General features: G+C 36.8%; 1 pseudogene; it reads left to right on the top strand.

Moving 5' to 3' along the window:
- Positions 1-534: 534 nt before the first annotated feature.
- LOC125103352 (uncharacterized) lies at positions 535-685 on the top strand (annotated as a pseudogene).
- The last annotated feature ends 8,290 nt before the right edge of the window (positions 686-8,975 follow it).

Genomic DNA, 8,975 nt, shown 5'->3' with positions numbered 1-8,975 from the left:
GCAGGAGTGATTTTCCTCAAAGACAGTAATTACCATACAGAGATCTAATGATCTAATGATCATAGAGATCAAAACTCTAGTTGCATATATAAATATATAAAGTAAATGTGTAAATTATGTATAATTTCAGAATAAGAATATTAAATGAAAAAAGGAAATCATTTAAGAATATTTGTAATTTGATTTCATTTTAAGATCAAAAGAGGCAAAACCAAATATGCACATGTATAAATTTTTAAATAAACTTTTTGTTAAGAAAAGATTTACATAAAGAAAAGCACTCAGATTAAAACCACAACCTGAAGAATTTTCACAAAGTGAACACAGCCACCACACAGGTTAAAAAATGAAATATTACTAGCACCTCAGAAGTCCTCCCTTTATCCCATGCCAGTCATTCTTCTCTCCTCCTAGATGTAACCAACTATATGATTTCAAATATAATAGATTTCCCTCTTTTGAACCTTATATAAATAGAATCATATAGTATATATACTTTTACATCTGATTTCTTTTCAATGATGTTACCTTTGTAGCTTTACACACTACCAGAATCACAGCCAGTGAGGTTTATCTGAGGTGTGATTATTGCTAACTGAAAACTCTTCCTAGCATGACTGACCAGCTCAGTTGGGGGAGCATGTGACTCTTGATCTCCAGGTTGTGAGTTTGAGTTCTGCACTGGGTTTAGAGATTACTTAAATAAATAAAATTAAAATAACAACATTACATTTATAAAACTCATTCATGACACTGTTATGTAGCTGTGGTTTATACTTTTTCATTACTGTATAGTATTCCCTGTAGTAATATTCTAATTTATATGTCCATTCTACTAATGGCCATTTGGAACTTTCCTGTTTTGGACTATAACTAATAATACTATTATGAATATTCTCGAGCATGTATTTTAGGGCACTGAGGCATGCATTTCTTTTTCTTCTCCAAGTCTTTTATAAACTTCAGTTAGTTAACATTATATATATATATATAATGTTAGTTTCAAATGTAGATTTTAGTGATTCATCACTTACACACAACACACAGTGCTCATCACAACAGGTGCACTCCTTAATCCCCATCATCTGTTTCACCCAGCCCCTCCACCTACCCCCAATCTGGTGACCATCAGTTTGTTCTCTACAATTAAGAGTCTGTTTCTTGATTTGCCCCCTCTCTTTTTTTCCTTTTGCTCATTTGCTTTGTTCCTTAAATTCCGCATATGAGTGAAGTCATATGGTATTTGTCTTTGTCTGACTTATTTCACTTAGCATAATCCTCTCTAGCTCTAACCATGTCATTGCAAATGACAATATTTCACTTATATGTTTTTCATTTTTCATTTCATATATGATTACTCATATATTATATTTCATTATATATGAAATACACACACACATATCACATCTTTATCCTTTCATTAGTTGATAGATATTTGGGCTCATTTTATAATCTGGCTATCGTTGATAATGCTGCTATAAACGTTGGGGTTATGCTGAAGTAGTTTTTTTTTTTTAAAGATTTTATTTATTTGACAGACAGAGATCACAAGTAGGCAGAGAGGCAGGCAGAGAGAGAGGGGGAAGCAGACACCCCGCTGAGCAGAGAGCCTGATGCAGGGCTCGATCCCAGGACCCTGGGATCATGACCTGAGCCGAAGACAGAGGCTTTAACCCACTGAGCCACCCAGGTGCCCCTGCTGAAGTATTTTTTAAAGTGGATGTTGAGATTAAAATAGGCCAAAAAAAAAAAAAAAAAAGGGAGCAATATTGGTAAGGCTGAAAAGGCAAATCAAACATTATTTTTTTTAAGAATTTATTTATTTATTTGACAGAGAGATCACAAGTAGGCAGAGAGGCAGGCAGAGAGAGAGAGGGGGAAGCAGGCTCCCTGCTAAGCAGAGAGCCCGATGCGGGACTCGATCCCAGGACCCTGAGATCATGACCTGAGCCGAAGACAGAGGCTTAACCCACTGAGCCACCCAGGTGCCCTCAAATCAAACATTATTAAGGTTTTGAGAGAAGACCATGAGGACATGGGGGACTTCTGATTCAAGATCTACCGTCTAGAGGAGCAGAGCTTGGGAGACAGGGTTGGGCTAGATTCTGGTTAACATAGAGAATCAGACTGAAGAGTCTGGACTTGACCTAGAAGGGCGTCTGTTCTCCCAAGAACTTAGGTCAGGTGATCATTCATCCATTCAACCAACAGCTATTGAGCATTACCTGTAAATCAAACAATATTGGTCCAGAGGATTCACAAAATAACTAAGCTCTTTGTCAGGGAGGGAGTAGAAAGGAATTAACAGTAATTGCACCCTTATGTGCTACTCTGTGTGTTACATGCTTGAATGTATTATCTCATTTAATTATTTAAAAAATTCCATGAGATTTGATTTTTTTTTCTTTGAGAGAGAGAGAGAGAGAGATGGCATGAGTGGGGGGGAGGGGCGGAGGGAGAGGGAGAGAGAAAATTCAAAGCAGGCTCCATGCTAGGTCCTGACCTGGGGCTCAATCCCATGACCCTGAGGTCATTAGATCATTAACTGAGCCAAAATCAAAAGTTGTATGCTTAACTGACTGAGCTACCCAGGCACTCTGATATTTGATTTATTATTACTGTCACTTTATAATGATCTGAAATTAGAGGCCAGATAGGTAAAGTAATTCGCCCTAAATCCCAGGTATTCAGTAGTAGTGTAGGCATTTGAATTCAAGTCTGAATTCAAATATTTGATAACACATCAAATAAATGTGAAGTAGTTATAATAAGGACACCTCTCCCCCAAACCCAAAAAAGCCAAAAGCAAAAACCCAAGGTTATTTAATTTGTGTAATTGCTTAAGATAATATTGTACTACCAAAAATGACATAATTCAGTTCTCTAGTGTTTCACTCTTAAGAACTGAGTGTCAAGGGGCTATAGCAAATCTGAACATGCAAGAAGATCCTCAGTGTTACCCTCTGGCAGAGAAGAGAGAAATATAAATTTGCCAAATGGTTTTATCATCACATATGTGTTTGTCGTTTTTGAATTTAAAGACCATTTTTGTATGCATTCCTTCTTTTAATCCTCACAAAAATCCTCACATATATAATATATATATGATTACATATATTATAAATACATATAAAATTTTAATTGATATATCCAACTATTTATATAATTTTACAGATGTGGAAATTGAGATGTAGAGAAATTAAGTCATGCAGCTATCAGACCTGTCAGGCTATAAAATTTGACTGGTCAATTCTGATTTTACGGCCAATAATTTTTCCACCCCACCACAGCTGTGCATTAAAACATTATATGCATTCAAACACTTCCAAAATTATATTTAGCTCTCTATCTTAATTAAGTTAGGCTATATTGAAACTATCTTAAACCATGTAACTATCTGAATTTTTAATAGCTGTTGGAAAAATTCCCAATGTTAAAACTCATGAATGTTAAAAATAAGAAAGAAAATCAGCAATAACTGATGTATCTCAGACTTAAGTTCAATGATATTTTATTCTTTTCCTTTCTATAGGAAAGCTATTTGGAATGAAAATTCATCTGCAATATAAAGTATTTATGAAAATATTTTGTGTCCAATACATAGCTGGCATTTGATAGACATTTATTTGTCAAACAATGGATCATCTCCTAAGATTTTGAAGTAAACTGTATCCTTTAATAAAAAGGTAAGATTCCCTTGAAGTTGACATCCTCCATTTAGACAACAATAGATTCCACTAATGTTTTTGAAAAGCTGTTTTCTTAGATAAGTTAAGAATAACCTCTTGAAATATGTCTAAGGCTTAGCAAATGTATTCTTTACTGAAAAATAGTGACCTTTTAGCTTGGTCTAATGTTTTCAAATTCTAAATTAGTGAAATCTGATTATTTAAAAATCAGAGTGCAGTTTAAACTAGTGTTTTTTTAAAAGTGTGACTTATAATGTTCCTTGGGGGGGAAAAGTTTCTGTGGTGAAACACATTTGTGAAATTCTCAACTAAAGGATATTAAACAGTTTTTTTGGACTGTGGTAATTTACACTGCAGTTCTCTGAAAGAGGGCTATAGTATGAAGCATTTTTTTAAATGTATTTTCCTGCAAGAATTTCATGTGGAGAATGTTGCAGGAACGCTGTGCTCTTCCTGGGGCCCTACCACTATTATCCCACAAAACGCCTTAGAGCTCATGTTGGTGCTATTCCTTTTTCCTTTGTCTTAATTCTACAATTGCATTCATTTTAAAATGCATTTATTCTAAACTGGCACTTGTTTATTACCTTAGTTGTCTCCAGAAGCTAGACTCTGAGAAAAGGATGGAGTGGATCTAGTTTATTTAGTGGGGGCAGATACCGTCAGGAGAGTGGGGTGAGTGATTCAGAGGAACCCAGACAGCCGTTAAGGGCCATGCAATTAAACCAGCTCCTACAGTGGAGACTCAAACGTGATCCCCAAGGGGAGTTCTGGTGATTTATACATACCTCAAAATTATCCCAGCTTAAGGGCAAGGGAGCTAGTGTATTTAGGCACTCACATTTGCCAGTTTTTGTTAAGGGCCCTGAGGGGAATGTTAATTTGTTCCTTTGGGATCACTTCAGGCCCTCAGCAAGCAGGCAGAGTGGTTTCTGATAGCCTAAGGGCAACTCTCCAACAAAAATACAAGATTTGATTTTTGGAGAAAAGTCAGACTGACATCATAGCAACACAAAGGGATTCAAAGGGACATAGGCTAAGGACCCACAGCATCTGTCAAAATCAGGAAAGAAGTGTTCAACAGGCAACATTTGAGCTGGTAGCTGCTCCAACAGCATGGGTGTTTGAATGACTAGGATGAGCAGAGCTGCCTGTTGATCTGAAAGAAAGCAACAAATAATCTTTGTTGTTTTAAATCAACAAAATTTTATGTTATTGACATTATTATTGTTGCTGGGCATTACCTAGCTTATACTGACTGATACAACTTAACTGTTTGAATCTAAGTCTATTTTCTAATGTTAATAAATCTGTAACCAGGATGATTTATCTTTGGGAGGAAGCAAAGTTTATGGACCATTAGAAAATAATGGAAATAATCTTCCCTAAAGATAGGTCATGTCTTTCTGCTCATGAAATGAAGGATTTTTTAAAACAATATAGTGCTTAATTTCAGAGGTGATGAAATATTTGTGTTTGGAGCATACAAATTTATTCTGCCTAAATAATATCATGAGGGTTATTTCAGATGGGTCATTAATTTGTTTCACAATAAGACTAAAATATTGAGACAGTAATTTTACTTTTTTTCCAGTTTACCTGTTCTTCAGTGATTATTATAATATACCATAAATATCTGAAATTTAAACCTAATTATGTAGGATGATATCTTTGGGCATTTTGCTCTATAGATGAATCAAAATAAAGAAAAGGACTGATTTATAGAAAATCTCAATCTGTTTATTAATGAAAGGAAGAAACTTTTTTTTTTTTAAATCCTACTGGTAATGATTACAAGGCTAGTAATAATTAGTAGGCTGGATAATTAGAAATACAGGTTTTAGGGTAAGAGAGAACTGGATTCCAATCCTGACTTCCTGCGAGGCCTTGAGCAAGTTAGATGAACTCTTAAATCATGGTTTCTTCATCTGTAAAATGAGCATAAAAATAAATGAATCAGAAGTTTGTTGTGAGAATTCAGTTAGCCAAGGTATATAAAAGTACTTGGCATAGAATCTAGTACATAGAAATTTCCGAGAAAACATAAGGTGGTTTATTTTCATCGTGGATTCAGTTTTTATTTTTGTCTCTTTCAGTCTTACTACTTTATAATCTATATCCGCTTGAAACATATTTGCGTTATTTAAACTGTTTCCCTATTTACACCCAAACAGATAAAGGGGGGAAATGCCTATTTGATAATACTCCAAAGGAAGAAGCAAATTGATTCTAGGTCACAAACACCTAGGCCAATGCATCAGTTCTTGCCTATCTGGGACAGGAAATGCTTGACTCTCACCTATTAAAGGATTTCTATCACTATATCTCAAGGAGTGACTGGTAGATTGGAATATCGAGGTTAAATTTCAACTTCTAACATATTTTGAGTTTAATAAACTTTATTTCTTTCTGAGGGATGGGAGTATAACCAGAATGTCCAAAGCTGAGGAAAAAATATACTTCATCATTTATACAATATCCTACTAGTAGAAACTGCCTTAGATTCCTTTAGAAACAGCTGCATTGTTCAGGACCCACAGCACCGCACACCCCAGGAAATGTTACTGCCCCATTATCTGGGAGTGAGGTATCCAACAGTGACTTAGTAATGGATGAGAAGGGAGCTGGCCCAGTATGATGGCTTTCATCTGCTGTCAAATGCTTTGGATCTACCTATCATACATTTCTCCTGCACAGGCATCTTTGTACACCAGACATCCCACTATTTGCCCTACTCCCAAAGATCCTTTTGGAGTTATGGATATTTCATCTTGTCCTAAACGTTGTCTTACCTTAAAGATGAAATAGAACAGCTGGTCTGTATTTTAACTGAATCTACCAACCCGTAATTATCTATTAGAGCAAAGTGTTTTTAGCTATTCAGATACAGGATAGGGAGAAGAAAGCAGAAAATGATTTAGTCAGGTCCCATGCAGGGCAGTCAGAATGCTGTATAGCCATAAAGGGCAGCAGGGGGATGTACTTGAGAAGAGGGAGGGAGAAGCCAGGCTAAGGAAACAAAGAAGTTTGATACACAAGTCTAGCTAAAATTGGACTCAGCCTTGCCCATCTAGGTGCTGTCATTATAGAGCTAAGAGCAGAGTCAGAGACTATGGCCAGGGGCTGACTTTCTCCAGAGTAGAAGGATGAAGGCTGCGAGTATTTACTGTCTGTGAGTAAAAACAATGTGCTCCTTCCCTGCCAGCCTTAGGGCATATCAAGCATACTTAATTTGCTTTGTGTTTTTCCAAAGGTCTTTGCTCCTCGTTCCTTTATGTTTCCAGACAAAGTTTTTGATTTTTTTTGTTTGGTACAGATTTTTCTTAGTGTATCAGTATCCTAGAGCTTGGAAGATAAACAACGAAACAAAAACGAAAAACCCAACCCAAAATGAGCAGTATACAGTCCTTTCATTAACTTATCTTTTGGTGTAATAACCTTGCTTTCTACAAAGAATTGAAAGGTCTGTACATAGAATGAAAGGAGGAGGAAAATGTAACAGTTTTATTCCAACTTCAATGAGTTTTTACTTCATATTAAGGGCTAAGCGTTAGATTTTATTCTGACAGAAATTATTTATTTACTGTTAGAATAAGCCTGTCTGCCTCCAGAGAACAAATCCTTTCTCCCTACTAGTTTTCAATTTTTGCAGATCTCAGAATTATTTCTTAACCCTTCTTTTCTGAACTTCCCACTTTCTCTAGATTCTCTTCTAAGTTCTTTACCTCAATCTACCTTCTTGGTTCCAGTTTATTGAGTCTTGAAGCCTTTATTATGGTTTTCACAGCAGGGGCAAAAGGGCACTGTAACCATCACCAAAGGGCTTATGCAAATTCACCCTTCTCTGTCTTACACATCAGGCCTCTTTTCACATCAAACACTTCAGAGAACAATGCTTAACAACTTGTCTGGGGGCTAATTTTTTGGTTATAGAAGGCAGAGGATAAGATCTACATGGAAACACTATTTTGATGCTTAAAAACACTGAAAATTTTTTTCTTTTTAGTCCTCAGGATGGTCCTCCAGCTTGAGCTTCAGTGGTGGGCTTCTACCACATTTTTTTCTAGGTCGGAAGAGGTTACCTAACTCCAGAAAATCTGCCCTTCTTGTTGCTACTACAGTTTGTTTAGGAAGATGTTTATGAAGCTGCTGTATTAAAAATATATCTCTCTAGGGGCACCTGGGTAGCTCAGTTGGTTAAGCATCTGACGCTTGATTTTAGCTCAGGTCTTGATCTCAGGGTTGAGAGTTCAAGCCCCATGTAATCTCTCTCTCTATTGATCTAAACACTAAAAACATGGGTGCCTGAATTCCTGCAGGGGTCTTAACCTGTTGCTTTCTAGCATCATTAACACTTAAAAAAAAAATGTGGGAGGGCACTTGGGTGGCTGGGTTTGTTAGGGACCCAACTCTAGATTTTAGCTCATGTCCCGATCTCAGGGTGGTGGGACTGAGCCCCATGTTGGGCTCACATTCAGTGAGGAATCTGCTTGGTACTTTCTCTCCCTCTCCCTCTGCTCCTCTTCTAACCATGCTCTCTCACTCACTTTTAAATAAATAAACAAATCTTCAAAACAACGACAAAAAAGAATATCTATTGAATGCTTTTCCAAGGCATGGTTGTCTGTCGTGTCTGCTCACATTTCTCAGTTTACAGTTTAAAGAACTGTGACGGGCTTCAAAAACAATGGGCAGTAAACAAACGTTTCCTATTTTTCTCACAAAGTATAACCACGGAACTCTAGACATTATATATATCAAACATGTATAAGAAGACTCTGAAAGGTGGAGAGAGGAAGGAAGACTAACAAAAGATCTTGCTATGTGAAGACATAGTGGTGAGTTCCCCTGTTTTCTGTTTTACCTCTTATATCCCAGACCTGGAATCAAAGAGGTCAACAGTCTGAAATACCAATGGCACAGCCAAAAGAAAAAAACAAAAACAAAAACAAAGCCTGAGTACAAGCTGCTTTCTACAGCCAAAAGACCAGGAAAGGAGCCATCTAGCAAGGCAGAGAACCTTTAGACAATAAATGCTCGAGTCCAGTCAAATACCACAGAAAAAAACTATAGCTCTAGCTCTGATCACATTAGCAGAGGCCAAAGAAAGTAGGGAGCTCAGATTTCCATCTTTGCAAGGTTGTTATAAGGTGTAGCAACATCCATACACATGTAGTATCACAAAAGCCATGTAGACATCTGGGACCTTTACCCTATCAGCCTGTAACCAGGCCCCCTTGCCTCAGTGCTAATGGTCATTTGTCACTATCTGCCAGTAATGAGGGT

The sequence above is a fragment of the Lutra lutra genome, chromosome 6 (genome assembly GCF_902655055.1).
Source record: "Lutra lutra chromosome 6, mLutLut1.2, whole genome shotgun sequence".
Classification (NCBI taxonomy): domain Eukaryota; kingdom Metazoa; phylum Chordata; class Mammalia; order Carnivora; family Mustelidae; genus Lutra; species Lutra lutra.
Note: the sequence above shows the minus strand (reverse complement) of the source record. Positions and strands in the feature narration are given on the sequence as shown.